Source organism: Rhinopithecus bieti, unplaced genomic scaffold, assembly GCF_001698545.2.
Source record: "Rhinopithecus bieti isolate Rb0 unplaced genomic scaffold, ASM169854v2 scaffold_7212, whole genome shotgun sequence".
NCBI lineage: Eukaryota > Metazoa > Chordata > Mammalia > Primates > Cercopithecidae > Rhinopithecus > Rhinopithecus bieti.
Genome location: NW_016806198.1, coordinates 1,492,851 through 1,502,257, shown reverse-complemented (window position 1 = coordinate 1,502,257; position 9,407 = coordinate 1,492,851). Strand labels below are relative to the sequence as shown.

Below are 9,407 nucleotides of genomic sequence, written 5' to 3'. Positions count from 1 at the left end.
TGCTTATAATTTTCTGCATAGTTGACATTACAGGTTCTTCACCTGTAGTTCTGAAATCCAGAAAGCACTAAAATCTAAAATAGCTTTCATAACTCATTTAGAAGTCAAACCTAACTTGAGATGACATGAATTTTATAGTCTCTGTTTATTTTGCTTTATGTGAATATTCATTTATTTTCTTCCAGAATGATGTATTGAGGCATTGTCCCAGAACCTGTTGACGACTGTTAAAACATATAGTGTGTTTCCCTTCTAATAACTATATAAAGTCTGAAAAGTTCTGTAGTTCAAACACATATAGTCCTAAGACTTTGGGATACATGTTTGGGAACTGGTATTGTTTATTTTCTAACTTTTTATTTCCATAATTGCTTAAGCTAACAGTTACCCTGTATCTCTTTCTGCTTTTCTGATTACCGTAGTCCTCCCTTATCCACAGAGGTAAATTCTGAGACCCCCACTGGATACCTGAAACCACATCCTGAGAAGAACAAAGTAAAATAGCATGAGATTTAGTTATGATATTCAGAATGGTATGCATTCTAAAACTTACAAATTGTTTACTTTGGGAATTTTTAATTTAATATTGTCAGGCAGCCTCTGTTAAATGCAGGTAACTGAAATCCCAGAATGTGAAACCGTAGACATTGGAAGATAAGCACATTCTTTCCCTGTTTCTCCCAGTGACATCCTGTGTATCAGCTCTGGGTCCGGGGTCTGTGCCACTTCCTTGTAGTAGCTATTCCCGTGTAACTACCACAAAGCTGAGGGGTTTAAAGCAGCAATTCTGTATCACCATTCACACATCTCTGAGTTGTCTAGGTGCTCAGAGGCCCTTGGCTGATCTCTGCTTCTCATTGAAGCTCTGCAGGAGGTTAAGGTGGCAGATTTCAGCTGCAGTGGATGGGCCAATTCAGTTTCCAAGTCTGTCGTCTTTCTCCTGGAACCAGAAGGTTAGTCCATCCTCTTTTCACGGTGATGCTGAGGTGCAAAAGAGCAAATATTTAGTATTAAAGTAAGGAGATGGAGGAAGTGGGAGTAAGGAGGAGAAGATGATAGATATTAGGGGAGCAAATGACTGTATCTGATATATTTTTAAAATATGACACTTCTGCTATTTTGATTTCTCCCTTCTATCATTATATTTCTTTGAGCACAGAGGAAGGAGATCATACTGGCTTATGTAGCCACTTGTGATGGCACTATGAGCACTGAAAATTAGAACATAAATAAAAACTGAAGAATAACTTGTCCTATTTCATCATAACCAACCCCTACATTTGGAAATAAAGAAATAATGAGATTTTACTATCTAAATAAATACTTCACAATATGATTTACTCCCACATTTACACATTGGAAATGTATTTTTTTTAATTAAAATACTTCCAAGCAGAAAACAAGTATTGATCCTGTTCTGAAAGTCAAGTTGTATATTGTACAAAAATTTGTAGTAAGAACACAGTCATTGAACATATGAAAAAGACGACTCTGTTTTGAACGTCTCGTTTTTAAAATGCCTATTTCCAATGTGTTTCAATATTGTATTTACATACATAATACTTAACAATTAGTTTTTGACAAATCGGTGATACTCAATCTTTGCATTTGCAAGTAGCAAATAATATTAAATTTCAACTAAAATTATTCAAAAACTTGCAGTAACAAATTTGTTGGGCATGGAAAATGTTGACATAGCTTTCAAGTGCTGAAACAGTTGCTCCCTCAGGTTTTGAAAATCAGATTTCATTTCAGATTTCTGGGTTTCAAAATCTTTTTCTCTAAATGCAAGTCCCAAAATGCTTGGGGCATTTGTTCAAAGTGCAGATGCCCAGTCTCTTCTCCAGCCTACTGTCGATGGAATTCTAATGGTGGGAGCTAGGATTTTGCATTTACATGAGCCCTCTGGCAACTTTTAATCATATTAATGATAGAGGGCTCTGCAAGCTTTATAAGGTGAAGTGGTTTTATTTAGGTAATGCTACATATTTGCTGGCTCTAGTAAATGCAGCATTCGTGCTCCAAATAAAGCAAATTCGGATTAAATCAAAGACAAAATGCCTAATTATATTTATGAAAATTATCTTTCTCCAATTATATTTATAATTACAATGGGAACAAACAATGGGAATTAAGTAATCAATTCTACTATCCTAATACACTACAGTTGTGTCTACAAAACTTACCAGTAATTCAGAAATAATTTTGCTCTAGTTGACACCATCTAGTCCAGTTTTGGCCAAAATACAAAAACACTAAGATCTCTGTAAGGACAAAAAAATACTCTTTTTATCTGGGTAGTTTTATATTTTATAGAGCAAACCATTCCTGTACAAAAAAATAAAAAAAAAAAAAAAAAATGGAAAACTCATTGATTTTTCAGTAATGAAGCTGGGCAACTATGAGGAGGGATTTTTAAAAAATGTAAAACTATAATATTAATTCAGGGAAGTAGTAGTCGTTCACTTCTCTGAATCATAAAAGCTGTTAAGTTTTAAAATATAGTCAGGTGATAGTGCCGATAGTTTTTCCACTGAAGACAGGAAAATTAGTCATTTCCACAATTGTGGCAAAATGATTAAGAACAATTTGCTAAAGAAAATCTTTAAAAAATGGGTTTAACCTACAGAACAGCCTTGGGGGCAAGTATAAATGACGGTTTCTGCTGTAAAGTTAATTACCATGAGCCATGACCATTCATTCTTTGTTTTCATCATCTCTTTGGAGGAAAATCAAGAAGAATCCTTTTCCTCATAATCTCCCTTCTCATTTGCTTTTCCATTTCAAACCATGTAATTTCTCTCAGAAAAATTTTAATAAATTTCAGATGTGATATTAAAATGTTATTATTAATACTCTTTTAGGTTTCCTAACGTTGTTGCACAAATATACAGTATATGTGCATGTTTGAATCATTTTCTGTTAGAAATACCAACTAAATATGAATTTTTAAAAACCAGAATATCTATCTTAATCACAGTCCAACACTGTATGTAAAATTAAGGAGTCTACTCTCTCATACCAACTGTAATTGACTGATGGATCTTTGAATCGGCTCTGACGCATCTCTCCTCAGTAACTTCCCTTTCCTTTGCTCAAGTTCCTCTCCCAGGACTGAATCTACTGAGCTTCTAGAACAGAATGTGATTGCTGGTGAAATGTGGAAACAAAGACCATAGAACTCACGGAATGTGTTTATTTTAAGCTTACAGCCCACATCCCATGCTTCAGAAAGAACTCCATGATCTGGAAATTTGGTTTTACTTATGTTTTGCTTATTCTACAGAAGCTAAAAGTGAGAAATAGGGAGGAAATAGCATTTAAAAATAACTACAGAAATGAATTACTTTTCAAATATCTTCTTTCTTTTCTGTGTTTTAGTTTTCAAAAGACTCATTCATATTCACTGTAGTACTTTCATGGTTTCTAAAATGTGAAACACTAAATATTGCACTGAAATTTAGAATTCTAGAAATTTTGCTACTGTCTCATATGACAATGGGTTAGGATGTGACACAGGTAACTAATGGGAAATAGATGCAACTAAAATGTATCTTCATAAAGGGACAGTGATCAAGGAAGATATTCCTATTGTCAAGCATGTGTGATTCTTTCCAGTTTTGCTGCAGAAAGCAGGATGTGGTAGTGGAAGTTTGTGAATCTCTTCACTGTGAATAAAAACTTGGGGGTGAAATTTTGAAGAGATTCTACGTTATTTCTCTAGGATATAGATCAGCAATCAAAGATCAGAAAAAAAATGACTTCAACTTTTTTAAACAACTTTGTCAAGTGTCTTATGTTTTAATTTTTATTATGTCAATTTTTTTTTTTTTCCACCTATCCATAATGTTGAGCAGAAATACTGTAAGTCAGTATGGAAACTTGCTTCCTTTAACAGCAGTAAGCAGCAGCTGGAAATTAGGAGCCTAAAAGAATACTGAAAATTGGGCAATAGAAGCTGTCAAAGGTAGATGGTAAGCAACTGAGATTTAGAGGCCTGCTGCAGAAATAAAGCGAACGTGTTAGTCCATTCTTGTGTTGTTATAAGTAAACACCTGAAGCTGGGTAATCTATTTAAAAACTAGGTTTAATTGACTTGCGATTCTGCTGGCTTTACAGGAAGCATGGTGCGGGCATATGCTTCTGGTGAGGCCTCAGGAAGCTTAGGATCATGGCAGGAGGCGACAGGGAGCCAGCACATGACACGGTGAGAGCAAGGGCAAGAGGGTGGGAGGTGGGGAGGCCCCAGACTCTTTTAAAAAACAACCAGATCTTGCAGGTACTAGCTGAGCAAAGACGCACTCACCACCGAGAGGACAGCGCTAAACCATTCATTAAGGATCCACCACCATAGTCCAATACCTCCCAATAAACTCCACCTCCAACATTGCTGATTACATTTCAAGGTGAGATTTGGAAGGGACAAATATCCAAAATGCATCAAGTGAATTCAGAGGCAGCAGGTTGAGCCCAAGACAGGCTGTGGTCCCCAAGAGCAGAAAGTGTCCTGTGAACAGTCACTGTCATTCACCACAGACGCATTTTGCAAATGCTTTTTTTTTTCTTTTTTTTCATTCAAGCCATAGTCCCCACATAGCTATATCAGAACCCTGTTGGATGGGTTCAACCCTGTTGAATATTTATAATATTCACCTCAGATCTACTCAGTCTTAATCTTCTAAAGTGATACCAAAGGTCTATGTTTAATAAGTGATCCAAGTAATCCCAAAAGGATGTCAGGAATGGAAACCACCAGGATAGATATTCTCCTAGTTATAATCATGTCAAAAAGTAAATTCCAGATGCTTTGATGTTTTTGAAGGGCATTGATGTTTAGAAATAAGGGTGAAGTTCTCAATGGTGAACAAGTATATTCAATGTTCGAAGTGAGATAACACAAGACACTCATAACTTGACCTTTTTCCTTTGTATGCTATTTATTGAAGAAATTTTCAAGGAGGCTATGGAGAAGAAAAGAATGCCTGAAATTATATATAACCAATTAGGTAGCCATTATTGTTGTTACAGATATTTCTGGTTCTCCTTCTGCAACGTGGTGGCATTGCACTTTTGTATCTTGAAAGTAGGCAGGATGACATGGCTTACTTTAGACAAAGACATGTAAATAGGAATTAAGAATAAAATAACTGTGTGCTACCCTACAGCAGGGAGCTATTTTATGCAATTTCAGAATCCTTATACTTTAGATCTTTAGTACAGTGCCTACAAAATTCTCAGTGGATTTGCACCATTATGCACATATGACTTTGGGAAAATTTGCACCATTATGCACATATGACTTTGGGAAAAATGTACAATATGAAGTAATAAATGTGCACATATTCACAGAGAGAGAGAAAGTATAGTCATGGGCCATATAACGACTTTACCCTCTACCCCAGACCGTATATACTATGGTGGCCCCATGAGATTTTAAGGAAACTGAAAAATTTCTGTCACCCAGTGACATTGTAGCTATCATAACATCATAGTGCAATTACTTTATTCTTTTGAAATTTAGTGTAACCTATGTGCACATTGTTTACAAGGTCTACAGTAGTGTACAGTAATGTCCTAGACCTTCACAGTCACTCACCACTCACTCCATGACTTACCAGAGCAATGTCCAGTTCTGAAAGCTCCATTGACGGTAAATGCCCCATGCAGGTATACCACTTTTTAAAAAAATTTTATACTATCTTTGTTGCTCTATTTTTGCTAGGTTTAGCTGTTTTTCAATTCACAAACACTTATCACTATGTTACAATTGTCTCCAATATTCAGTATAATAATATGGTGTAATGTAAAGGTTTGTCAACTCAGAGCAATAGGATAAACCATATAGCCTTTGTACGTAGTACACTATACCTGCTAAGCTTGGTAAGGACACTCTATGATCTTTACGCAATGTTGAAATCATCTAACAACGTACTTATCAAAGTGTACTCTGTCATTAATTGATGCATGACTGTACTTAATGCCACTTACTCTGCCGACTTTTGTGCTCCCTGAGAAATTTCCCAGAATAAGTATGAGGTAAAATACGAAAACTTTCTCTTTTCTCAGTTATGTATTTATGTATTAATTTCACAAATATTTATTGAGTACCACATAGTCTAGCTACTTGAGATCATTGCTGAACCAAATAAGGATTTCTTGCCTTAGGAAGCCTATGTTCTAGTGGAGGAGATGCACAATAACCGGTACACCTAACAAATAATTACATTATGTGGCACGTTTAAATGGACAAGCTACTGAAAATGGAAAAAATAGAGTGTAGTAAGGGAAGATCGGCAGCAAGATGGTGTCACTGGAGTACCCGCTATAGCACTAAATTTGGTGGTTTAGATAGATCCCTGTGAGAAAGTCAGATATGAGAAAAAACCTAAAGGAGATGCGTGATTAGCTAAGCACATATCTTTGGAAAAAGTATTCCAAGCAAAATGGCTATCTAGAACAAGAGTTCTAAGATATTCTCCTGCATTTGTGATCAGTAGATTAGCAGAAGATAAAGACAGATCATTGACAAGAGGTCTTATGGCCATTGTATGGAGTTTATTTGCTGCTCTGATGAAATGGAAATTGATTATAAGTTTTAGAGCAGAAAAGGGATATGGTATGACTTAAATATTTGAAGAATTGATTGTAATTTTCAAAATAAAATAGACCATTTAAGGGGAGGATAGAAAGAGGGAGATCATTCAGTATCCAACTGCAGTAATAGTGACAAATGACTGTGATGGCTTAGACTAGGAATGTAACAGTGAAATGGAGTTAGGCACCGTTCTCACTTCATTTTTTAAAAAAATTATTGTAAGAAAACAAATAAAGAGAATAAAATAGAATCATCTATATGCAATCCCTTTTTTTTGTTTTTAATCATTAAAGTATTTCTGAGCTAAAAAACTGTCGAGAAAATAAAACACTGTGGACCCATCTGTAATATAAACTATTCCAGAATCAAATAAAGTCTTGTGTATCCCTACATAGTGTCAGTCTCTATCCACTGTTCCCAGAAGTAATCATCTTTGCAATTGTAAAGGTGAAGAGAAACCTTTGAAAGTTCATTGAAAATTGACTGACAAAAGGCGGATTAATAGGCAAAATGGCATGAAAATTTTTATTAATGTGCATGGAGGAAAATCACAGAGTGACTAACCCCAAACCAACAGGGTACTGGTGCTTATGTATACTTCTTAGGGGAAAGAGATTTGGGAAAGTGAATAATTTTAGGGGGAGTAGTAAATGATTTTTAGGGGAATTCTGTGGGTTTAGAGAGCATACAATGACAAAAGTCTGTCCAGGTGTGTTGACAGACTTTACTCTTTCTTCCTGTGAATGAAGATTCAGGGAAGGGAGCAGAGGTAATTGTTTTCTTCTTTGGTGGGTACAGATTTTAGGCAGATAAAGAGATGTCAGAGAATAACTTCATTCTGTGGTTTGGGAGAGCCAGAAGATTGAGAGACAAGATGAGGGAAAGTTCAGAGAGACCATGCGGCTTCTTCTTGAGTTCATCATTCAAAATTTCATATTTTGGGATATCAGTTTCTGAGCCCCAGCACTGTTTATAAATGCATCAATAAGCCAACATAAGCTTGATTAGTCTATCTTTAGATTTTATATAAATGGTATCTTACTATATATGTAGTAGGAGATGATAGATAAATATTCCACATGTTTTTTAATAAAAATTTTATTATTTAAGACTCACTCATGTTGATAACATAAATGTAGTTTCTTTGTATTAATTACACTATTTTTATTCTCTTGTATGAATACAATTTATCCATTCTTCTGATATTTAGAAAATGTCACAGGTGTTCAGGGAAATGCGATTAAACCAAAATGAGGTTATGAATGAGTTAGACAGGTTTATGCAGAGAAAAACAGAACGATGTAGAATATATATGAAGATGCTTATTGTAAGGTATTGCTCCAAGTGATTAGGAAGGCTGCGAAGTCCCTATCTGGAGGCCTGGCAGCTAGAGTGTTAATAGTGCAGATTCTAGTCCAGGTTGGAAGGACTGAGAACCAGCAGCACCAAGAACAGGAGAAGATTCCTGCAGCTCGAGGAGTCAAGAAAAGAGCAAATTCAACCTCCCTTCACTATTTTGTTCCATCCAGGCTTTCAAGGATTGGATGATGCTCACTGGCATTGTAGAAGGCCATTTGTTTTACTCAGCTCAAATACTAATCTCTCCTGAAAACAAACTCACAGACACACTCAGAAATGTTTAATCAGTTATTTGGGCATCCCTTGTGGCAAACAAATTGTCACATAAAATAAGCTCTCATACAGGGTAACACTTTGGGTGAAATGTTTTAGAAATTTAGATGTTTAAAAATTCAGCAATTTTAATTATAAAATTATGATTATATTTTTATAATCTAGCATTACTAAACATTGAATATTGAGCCATGAGAACTATCATGACTGTCGGGTAGAAATACAAATTTGTTCAACTACACAAGACCAAATTCCAGATAATTTGTAAACATGAGGATTTACATGGTTTAATTCCATATAATATATGTGTGAGTGTATTCCCAATGAAACTGTTCCACATACACACATGAAGACATAGACAACATTGTCCACTGCAGCTTCTTTGTTACAGCAAGATAGAGCTCTTCTAAATATCCACGGACAGAAGAGAGGATTTATAATTGTTTTAAAGTTGAAACTTGTAGAACTATGAGAAAAATGTGCATAGGGGAAAAACAGAGTAAGCAAAGGCATAAAGATGGGAAAATTACAGGCATTCTTCTTAAAAAGAACCTACTTCAGATGGAATGAGAGATTTGTAAGGGAAGTAACATGTGGTACGAGTTGAGCATTCTTAATTCAAAAATTTGAAATCTGAAATACTCCAAAATCTGAAACATTTTGAGCATCAACATGAAGCCACAAGTGGAAAATTGCATACCCAGCTTCATGTGATGGGTCACAGCCAAAATGCAGTCAAAATTTTGTTTCATGCCAAAAAAGTATCAAAAATATTGTATGAGGGCAGGCGCAGGCTCACACCTATAATTCCAGCACTTTGGGAGGCCGAGGTGGGCGGATCACTTGAGGCCACGAGTTTGAGATCAGCCCGGCCAACATAGTGAAACCCCATCTCTACTAAAAATACCAAAAATTAGACAGGCGTGGTGGCACGTGGTGGCACGTCCCTCTATTCCCAGCTACTCTGGAGGCAGGGGGAGGAGAATCACTTGAACCTGGGAGATAGAAGTTGCAGTGAGCTGAGATTGCACAACTGCGTTCCAGCCTCAGGGAAAGAGTGAGACACTGTCTCAAAAAATATATATATAATATATTTAATATATTAATATATAGTAATTATATATAAGTATATATGAATATATTTTATATATCAATTACATATTGATATATATGTATTTTA

At 35.6% G+C, this 9,407-nt stretch overlaps 1 long non-coding RNA gene across 1 annotated transcript; it reads right to left on the bottom strand.

The window, feature by feature from the left end:
* Positions 1-597: 597 nt before the first annotated feature.
* LOC108531630 (uncharacterized) lies at positions 598-3,111 on the bottom strand. The gene is made up of 3 exons (XR_001886231.1): positions 3,023-3,111; positions 2,187-2,264; positions 598-981 (listed from the first exon to the last, which is right to left on the bottom strand). It is a non-coding gene; the product is annotated as an uncharacterized LOC108531630 (long non-coding RNA).
* Between the last annotated feature and the right edge of the window lie 6,296 nt (positions 3,112-9,407).